The 10,245-nt window shown below is 29.7% G+C and overlaps 1 protein-coding gene across 1 annotated transcript in view; it reads right to left on the bottom strand.

The window, feature by feature from the left end:
* The window catches only part of LOC108908157 (adhesive plaque matrix protein), a 56,190-nt gene extending 48,496 nt beyond the window's left edge, over positions 1-7,694 (bottom strand). Inside the window, exon 1 of the mRNA XM_023455221.1 lies at positions 7,572-7,694. The gene's annotated coding sequence lies outside the window, so the exon portion shown is untranslated. The remainder of the gene's footprint in view (positions 1-7,571) is intronic.
* Between the last annotated feature and the right edge of the window lie 2,551 nt (positions 7,695-10,245).

Here is a 10,245-nt window from a genome sequence, read left to right as displayed (position 1 = left end):
ATACAACAGTTTAATACATTTATTATTATAAAACTTATAACCAGTACTAGATGTTCTAATAACGATATGGAACACTTTAATAACAGTTATTGCTATTATTTCGTAAAGGGTATAAAAAACGTTGTATACTAGTTATACAATAATTTAATAAAGAATAAGGTTTATAGTCACTATACAACTGTGCTAGCAATACGCGTTTTATATCCAATATTCACCTGTTTAACTGTCACATATAGTATATAATGGTCTTATAATGGCATATAGAATTCTAATAAAGAATAAAACGCATTTCTTTCAGTGTAGAATTCGATTGTAAAAAATGTATGTATGTATGTTTGCACTAAAATTCTCAAAAGTCTAATAAGACTATATCCTTAATATATTACGAAACCTATCAGATGAAAATTAATTATTAACGTATTTTCTTATCTTTCCAAATTGCACAATGTGCTAATACGATTTTTTGCATAGCCTTGGTAATATATTCGATCATTTCGCTGTTGTTTACTTTTGCCGAGAAAGCAAGGAAAGAAATGTTTATCTTTGCAAAATATAATAAATCTACATAATGCGCTATAAATAGTTATTATACATTTTTTGAAAAACATTATATCGGACTGAGTAATGATGGAAGTATAATTATTTATATTAATGACGGGAATACAAATAAAATTGTTAACTAGGAAAAATAATAGACTTAAGCATATATTGTATATTATACTGAACGAAGTTTGTTTATTGTGGTAGGTACATTTAACTTTTTGTTAAAAAAAAAATTAGATAATCAATAAACACACAAATAGCTCAATATTACCTTTATAATGATTTTAATTTATGTCAAATTTGATTGAATATCTCTAATGATAGAGCTTATTAGGCTCAATTTATGGATAAGAATTTACTCCTCCAACAGGAGGCACTTGAGATACCAAAATTACTTTACCTATGCTACTATAATATGTTATGTATTAATGTAGACCAATAAATAAATATTCTGTTCTATTTCAGATGTAATTAATGCAATCAATTAAAATTTCATTCGGTAATAAAAAAACCGCTTTAAAATAATATGCTGTGCAAGTACTTTCGATTAAAAAATAACGTAGTTGTAATGGATTTTGCTGCATTTTTTATACACTGTATCATCTGACGTCTTTATTTTTAGATCAGACACAGGGCAGAACCGTGAAGTCGGTGTTACGTCGTACGTCAAAGTAACTTGAAACGTGAGTTAGTAATTGAAACTATGATTCAAATATATTTATATGCTGGAAACATTCTTTCTAAAATTTAACTAAAAATGACTATGATGACTGATCATTTTTTAGTTATTTTAAAATTTAAATTTTTTTATTTTTTTGAATTGGTCTTTTGTAATGCTTTTTGTACATTATTGTACTTTATTATATAACATCTTCGTTCTCATTCTGGTTGTGTGTCCTACATACCAGATTTTAGAAAAGTTGCATTGCGGGTACCCATGTCCTTTGCCCTTTTTGACAAATTTTAAAGTTAACACAAAATGTTAAGTTTGATCATATTTAACTGAGAAAAATAATTATTGACAACTGTAAATAATGATTTTAATAAAATTATTGAAGCATATGAAAAAATTGGTCATTTTAAATATTCCATGGTTATTTTTTAATGTTACCGGTTACTTAAGGTCACTGACTATGGTTATTTTGGTCATTTTTTGTAAGAGGCTGCCGTCACTATTGCAATTTACTGTGTTTATTAAAGTTTTGGTTAGATAGGTACTAAATTTTATTTGCTTTTTTTCCATTTAATATTGGTCGTTCATTTTAGTTTTCTTTCTACTCTTTATGTCTTACTATTATGAAGCAACATAAACTAGATTACATTAAAAATTAAAGAACTATAACATGTAAAATTAATTAGAAAAAATAAACTGGAAAAAAACCTACTGTTGTTCTATGTTAAGTGTATTCATTTGAATATCAATAATAAGTGGATAATTTATATTTTTATTGTGTTGAATCGTTGAAAATGTTGGGAAACACGTACGGTAATTCAGTTTTATCGAAAAAACAAGCACGCGAATGGTAAAATGCATTCAAACTTGGTAGAGGAGTGGTTGATGATTTGCCACGTTCTGGTCATCCTTCAATATATTCAACTAAAGAAAACATCGATAAAGTGAGGGAAATGGTACTTGCAAACCATTTTAGTTTGAGACATGAACTAAACATATCTCACGGATCAGTTCGCACCATTTTAGTTAATGTTTTGGAACCAGCACGGCTGGTTGCAAAAGAACTGAATTTTCTTCAAAAAGAGCATCGTAAATATATTGCTGAAGACATGCTTAAACGAGCTAATTCGGACTCTACATTCATGCAACGCATCATAACGGGTTGCGGGATATGGGTTTATTACAAGTTTGACATGGAAACGAGCCAACAAGCTTTGGAATGGTTCTTTTATAATGAGCCGAAACCGAAAAAAAACACTTCAAAGTCGACTAAAAATCAAAGTCATGTTGACTATTTTCGCCGAATATGGCCTTTGCTGACTTTTTTCTCTTCCCAAACAGAAATTACACGTTTCCAGTCGATAGAAGCCATAAAACAAAATAGGTATACAAATAGGTATATTCTGGAAAATTAAAGTTATAAATAAACAATTCTCTCATACCTTATGATCGATAGTTCGCACAAATAAATATAAGCAAACTTAACTAGAAATGGTGACATTTCGTGTCAACATCAATCACGTAACGGGGATAAAATATTTCATAATTACTTGGAAAATTGATATGCATGCTTTGGTTATTCTCTGCTTATTTTAACATTCTGTATAAAGCAAAAATTACCTTTTTTTTTTTGGAAACAATCTAGTCCACTGTATTTGCACATGACTAAGTTAATATATAATCATCATTTAAAAACTGGACTGATTAACATTTCACACAGAATAATGTTTATGTCGGAAAAAACTGTAATTTTTAGATCATGATTGCTTTTGACAAATTTTTTGTAAAAAAAAAATGTATAATTACCAAAATGTATCTAAATATTTCAGAAATATTTTAAACAGGTAAAATCTTATAAAATACTTATCCTTAATTCTTCAGTAAAGTCAAATGAAACCTGTTCTTGAATGTTAACAGAATAATCTGAAATATCTTGCTGCAGCTATTTTTTAGTCGTCGCTCTTGTAAATGTTAAAGATATCGAGTTTGGGATATTGCTAAATATCCTGTGCTATTCAAGTATCATTGTAATTAAAATTCCGAGTAAGAACGATATTCTAAAAATATATACCACAACGAGTTGTCATCAATTAGGAATAAAACATGTAAGCTACAATGCTGCGGCCTTTCTCAATTTGAATATTCAATGTAGATTTCAACAAATTTTTAAGGATTACTATACCACAGTTAATTCATTTGAAATTGGCACAGCGCTCGTGTTAAAAATAAAAAGAGCGCCATATGTATTTATTTGAATAGGTTATTTTTAGATATTGCATTGGCCGAATTGGGGTGGTGCTCAGAAAGTGTTAAAACTGGTTTTCTGTTGTTATTTAATTTTTCCGCAATAGGACGCTAATTAGCAGCTTTAACCAAATCTTAAACAATACAATACTAAAAAAACAATCCATTATCCACTATATTAAGTAAATTTTTAGAGTAAAATTTCTATGTTATGGGTTAAACCTTAACAGAATATTATTCAAATTAATCGATAGTGGGTTAACAAATACTTACGAAATTCTATACTCGGTCGATGTTTCGGTATATTTTAAAAACTAAAACATATATGAATACAATTTAACCTCAAAAAGTTAAGAATGTCTTAAAATATCATTGCCAAAAGTTGCAATTACAGAAACTGCAATATGTCTTCTGTTTTTGATGTTCAATATTCTACAAAATTAATGTACTTTTATTTATATATAAATGCAATTAACAATAATCATTAATACATGAGTGTTGTAATAAATAAATATATAAATGTAGAAACAATGTTATTGTTTAATTATAAAACTAAACATTTTCTAAAAATTCGTGCTTCATACTTTGCTGTCTCTTGAATATATTTCATTATTTTTGTTACCGTCTTTTGAGTAGTGTATAAATGGTATTGTCCATCATTTGACTAATTTTTTAACAGTTATCGCTGCAAGAAGTCATAGCAGGACGCCAAATATGCTTAATTTTATACCTTTGTACATAAACAATAATTTTCCTGAAAAAAAAAACAGCCAGATTCTCAATCTTGCTTAGATGTTTGTATGTTTTGATTTAACGTAAAAAAAGTATACATAAATGCTTATAAATAATTTCGCATTATAATATACAACTGGAATTTTTTGTATTATTCTTTAGTTTATGTTACGTTATATTCAACTCTAATATTTACATTTTTAGTTGATTTCAACTTAATATTTTAATTTTATATGCCTTATTCGTATGTTTTAGAGTTGATTGCATATTTTGTGATAGATAAGTTACAAATAACGAAATTGCATTCATGTTTCACTAAAAATATATAGTTTTTTTGTAAGACAAATGTCGTTAATTTTTTACCTTTGTTCTGAATGTTTCGCTGCCTTGTGGGGAAAATAAGAAACTAAAAATTGGCAACCCTAGGTGTGTACGTGAATACAATAATAATTAACAATTATGTTTCGCATCTCCGTTATTCCACGATTCATATTGGTAGGTACCAATACATGAACTGTGCATAGGATTAAAGAAAAAAGTACTTCGTAACAGTCCGTTACAACTTATTGACAGCTCAAAATTGCTCCATAACGTCAGGATTTTCCCTAACCTCAAAAAATAGCTCAAAATCTGCGGAAACCTCGAGATTTTTTGTTAAAATAGTTAAGATTTAAAAAATAAAGATAATAGGTCAAAATAAAAACTTTTTATTCTTGCAATTTTTCTTTAAATTGTATTTTTTAGGAATTAGTCATATTAATAATGCTCAAAATTGGTTAAAATGGCACAAGGAATCATTTTAGAGAAAAAAGGAATAAAAAAATATTTCATATTAACACGTCTGTTGGCTCCATCGTCTTCAGCGAGTCAAAATACAGGGGGGATTAGCATGCTATTAAAAATTATAAAAAAAAAAAATTGTGTGCTTGTGTAATCAAATGCCTAGACATCCTCATAAATAAAATATGCAAAATAATAAAATATTACAAATATAAAATACTGTTTCGTCCAAGAAGTGAAGAAAAAAAAGATATGATTTTGTTGACATTAATACATACTCTTCAATATTTTAAGTTTAATAATTTATATCAATTATTATTTGTAACATAACACGTTGCACTAACAGGCGATCAAACTGCTTAAAGTTATTATAAAAATACATATATCATTATATCAGTCATAAACCTATAATTAATTCCTTAAACTAATAATTTTACTATTATTAAATTATATCATGATCATTATCAATTTTAATACACTTTCTAGCAAATAAATAAACAATTCACTACTTCTTTATCTAAGATTACTGAATTCGGTTAAAAAAGATCAAAATGTAGACGTAATGAAATTGCTGATTTAAACACGCTGTGGTAAGTCTAGTGTGGGCAAAATTGCAATAATCAAGTGCCTTTGTTATTAGTGGATAGTGTTTTATTACAGTGGCACATAATTACAGTAATCACGAATTGGTGATATTATGCCATCGACATATAGTAATTGTACACAAAATGCGGCGTCTGCAAAACGAGTGTACGCCAATCGTTTTCTATATTTGTCATGTACCAAACGTTGGGAAATTTATAATACCCGCTTGATACTAACCGCGATTGGTTACAAAGTTACAATCCCATGGATTATGTGACGGAAGTCACAATAGGTACTAGACGTATTATCAAGTATTAAAAGAATGGTGTCAGTTTTGTACACAAAGGGTCCATGCCCTGCTACCCATACAGTAAGATCTTTTACGTGTAGACTTTTGCGAGCAAATCATCAACAACGCCAGGACTTCCCTGCTACAATTTTATTCTCAGACGAAGCTATTTTTACCCGCAACGGAATTTTTAATTTTCGGAATATACACCCGCGTTCTATAGAAAATCTCACAATCCGCCGTACTAATTTCCAATATCGCTTCTCCGTTAATCTTTTGGGTGCCAGATCGCCTGACTGGACAATATTATTTTAACTTTTTTGGAAAATGATTCTTAAAGAAGTACTTTTTGATGTACGTCAGGCAATGTGGTATTGTCTGAAGTTACACAGTTTTCGTTTTTGTTTTCTTTATTTATTGGATATTTTGCCACCTGTGAGCAAAATTAACAAAAAATAATTTTGCCTACCAAAATTTTACAATGACGATTTTCAAACTATTTCAATAATTTTTATGTGTTCTTAAAATTAGAAATTTAAATATAGGTACTTTTTTAATGGCTAAAGTTAGAAATCAGAAAACAGTTTATTTCATTTATTGGATAAAATAAAGTAAATATGATGCCACTACAGGTAATTTGTTTTACTGACTTCTCTTTACAAATTTCAAATACAGAAGTATTCGAATTAGGTATGTTTAATATGGCAAAACATTAAGGTTATTTCGACAGTTATATCTCAACAACAAATATGAAATCTATAATTAGATTTGACGTTCGGTAAATGATTAAAATGTGTTTTTTTATTATTGCTAGACCGTAATTTTAAGACATTCGTGTCGGCAATAACAATTCCTATATTTATGATTTTATTTACAACCTAAATTTGCATATAATAAGCAGAAAGGAATTACTCATCGAATAATTACAGAAATGTAATTCCAGGCGCGTAATATTTTACATTCAAAAGGTAATTATACTAGGTGTTAAATTATTTTGTTGCCGCTCGTGAAGTATCAAACCATGTATGTAGTTTTCATTTCGGATTAAATTAAAATTGTAAATTGTCCACCCACATGAACTCATCGAGGTCATTTATTGTTTAGTTAACACATAGGTTGTTTAAAATTTACTATATATGTGTGTTTACAGTGACAAAAATAATACGTATTACATACCAGTCTAGCACATTTCTGGAAAACAGTAAATAAAATTAAAATATCACTTGATTTTTGACTTTTGTTAAATATATTTATTTTAAAGATTACTAGTTTTAAAAAGTAGAAACACCCATTTATTATTGCTTGAAAATTTTACTGTTTCGAAATAATTACATAATTGGAATATATTAATTTCAAGGTGAAATAAATAAAATCTCCACAGTTTGTGTTATCTTTAAAGAAATAGCCAGTGGGCGACTAATAACACGTTATTTATAAAATTGACATATCTGTTTCTTGCGCTCCAACGCATACGCCAAATGAAACTTCAAACAAAGATAATAAATTGGTCTAAATTTGTAGTGCTTTGCGAATACAATTGTTTAATATAACCCTCTATAAATTGCCAATTGCCAAAATAGCAAATCTAAACACGTCTTTATTTATGATATACTTTGATATCCCACATATTAAAAAAAAACACATATTTAATAGAGCAATAAACGATATACTACGTCATACCCCAGGAAGAAAAAATAAATTATTCAAACCCAATTCAGAACTTACCTAATCCTGCAAACGTGCCAGGTATCCTGTATCACACAACATGCACACAACACACTAGTTTCGTAGACCGTGGAAGAACGGTTCATGTGCTATTCTCAGATCAACTTGGCTTTGGACGCTGTTCAAATGTCAGCGCGTAGGTAAACCACCGCAATCGCGCACGCGTGGAGCTTTTGCAGAAATGTGTGGGCGCTCTGTTAATAACAATTAGAAATGCAAAGTGCCGAAACAGGTATTAATGTGTGCAGGTGAAACGGCACTCGGTGGAATGGCGCTTCTTAGAACTGAGAATACGTAATCCAGTAGGCCGCTGCAGGAATTCGCTTGCAGCAGGAATACTTTGTGGTGTTGCGATCTCAGTCAAAATGAAAATCGATGCAAATAAACATTTTGTTTAACAATTTCAGTTGTTTACTGTTACACTAACAGAACATCCAAAATCGACGTTTCACCGTATCAGTGTAAACATTAGACTAAATTTAGAATATCAAAAAATTGCTTATTTTAAATTTTATCTCCTTATCTTTTTACCTTCATAAATAAAATATCGGAGATTTTGTCAGTTTATTGTGTATCTACCTCCTGATTGTACATTGTACCTACTAAAAGATAACAAATATGTAATATCCGTAAATAATATGCACTTATACAGTGTGTCCGCATTAAGTTGGACATACGACCTTAAGATCGTCATTTTTGAAAGTTCGAATTCGAGTTTGATTACAAGGCCTAATGTAAGTATTCTTATATCTTTCCCAAGCAAAATTTAAAAAAACGCTGAATATTGTTAATTAATATTTACAAAAATTAGAGCACAATTTAATATGCAATCAAATCAGTATCCATACGCCAAAGGCATAGACACAATTATGATGCAATTTATGTTAAGCTTTATTCAATTGCGAACTGCATAAAATTGTACTCGTTTCATCAGTTGTAATGAAAAAAAAAAACAATCAAAATCGGGCTTTAACCAAATTTTTCTAAATATACAGGGTGTCTGGAAAGGTCATGTCAAAAATAAAGGGATATACATGGGAAGTCAAAATAGTAGTAGTACTTCATAAAAAAAATCCTGTCGGGCTTCGTTGTGGAGTTATTCGCCTTCAAAGAAAGAAGTTTGAAAAACAAATTCCAATTATAACTTCTAAGTCGTTACCATGACAACAATGAAATTTGGGTAATTAAAGTAACTCATGACAATGTTCATTTCTAGGTTTAAACCGATATTGAATATGCCTGGATTATACAGGAGCAGACGAAATTATCCATTTAAATTTATCCTCTCTCACTTTGCTTAAAAAAAAGGTAGGTATACCATATATCAGTCCATATCTTGCACCGTTTTCGAGAAAATCGAATTTTATTAACAACATACATGAATGGTATCAAAAATGCAACTTGTTTCAAAGTAACGTTTTTGTAAAAATCTTGGTTTCTTTGGAAATTGAGATGACTGTCAACAAGTATGTATAAGCAGTTAAATATTTGTCATAAATCATTTTAACACCATTTGTTGATTCAGTATCATGGAGGATTTTAGCTATGAAGATATTGCAGATATTCATATAATGTACGAACTTGCAGAATGTAATGCTTCTGAAGCTGTTCGGATTTACGCCAACCGCTTTCCAAATAGAATTTGCATTATTTGAAGTGACGAAAACCCCCATGTTATTATTCAGACAAAACAAATATTTATCATTAATGTTGGGATGGGAATAATTGGAAGCTACCTATGTTATGGGACCACACATCATTGATTTAAGGACGTTCGATACACCTCTTACGGGGCGGGCGGTGCGGAGAGTATGCCTATGTTTATACACAGGAGTCTTGTTGCAGTACCAACCTTACACAAATTAATTTCAGCGAACTAAGTATGCTATTTAGAATGAAATTTATATAACACATATTAGCTTGCATATTTTTTTCGTGTTTAATACAAGTCAGTTCACTTTTTATTTGAATAAAAGCGTCAATTTATTCATTACGAGCTTGTAAAATTATGGATGAAATCTGGCAACATTGCCATGGCGTGGTGGTAAAAGTTGGGTCAACTGTCATTACTGTCAACTTTGCGCGAATTCCGTAAACATGAATGAACAACCAAGGTACAAAGGAAAAGTAATGNTCACTTTGCTTAAAAAAAAGGTAGGTATACCATATATCAGTCCATATCTTGCACCGTTTTCGAGAAAATCGAATTTTATTAACAACATACATGAATGGTATCAAAAATGCAACTTGTTTCAAAGTAACGTTTTTGTAAAAATCTTGGTTTCTTTGGAAACTGAGATGACTGTCAACAAATATGTATAAGCAGTTAGATATTTGTCATAAATCATTTTAACACCATTTGTTGATTCAGTATCATGGAGGATTTTAGCTATGAAGATATTGCAGATATTCATATAATGTATGAACTTGCAGAATGTAATGCTTCTGAAGATGTTCGGATTTACGCCAACCGCATTCCAAATAGAATTTGCATTATTTGAAGTGACGAAAACCCCCTTGCTATTATTCAGACAAAACAAATATTTATCATTAATGTTGGGATGAGAATAATTGGAAGCTACCTATGTTATGGGACCACACATCATTGATTTTAAACAGGTATAAATACCTATAATTACTGCAAGAACACCTTAACCCGTTATTGGAAGACTTC

The sequence above is a fragment of the Anoplophora glabripennis genome, unplaced genomic scaffold, assembly GCF_000390285.2.
Source record: "Anoplophora glabripennis isolate ALB-LARVAE unplaced genomic scaffold, Agla_2.0 scaffold369, whole genome shotgun sequence".
Lineage (NCBI taxonomy): Eukaryota > Metazoa > Arthropoda > Insecta > Coleoptera > Cerambycidae > Anoplophora > Anoplophora glabripennis.
This window is presented reverse-complemented; position numbering and strand designations above follow the sequence as displayed.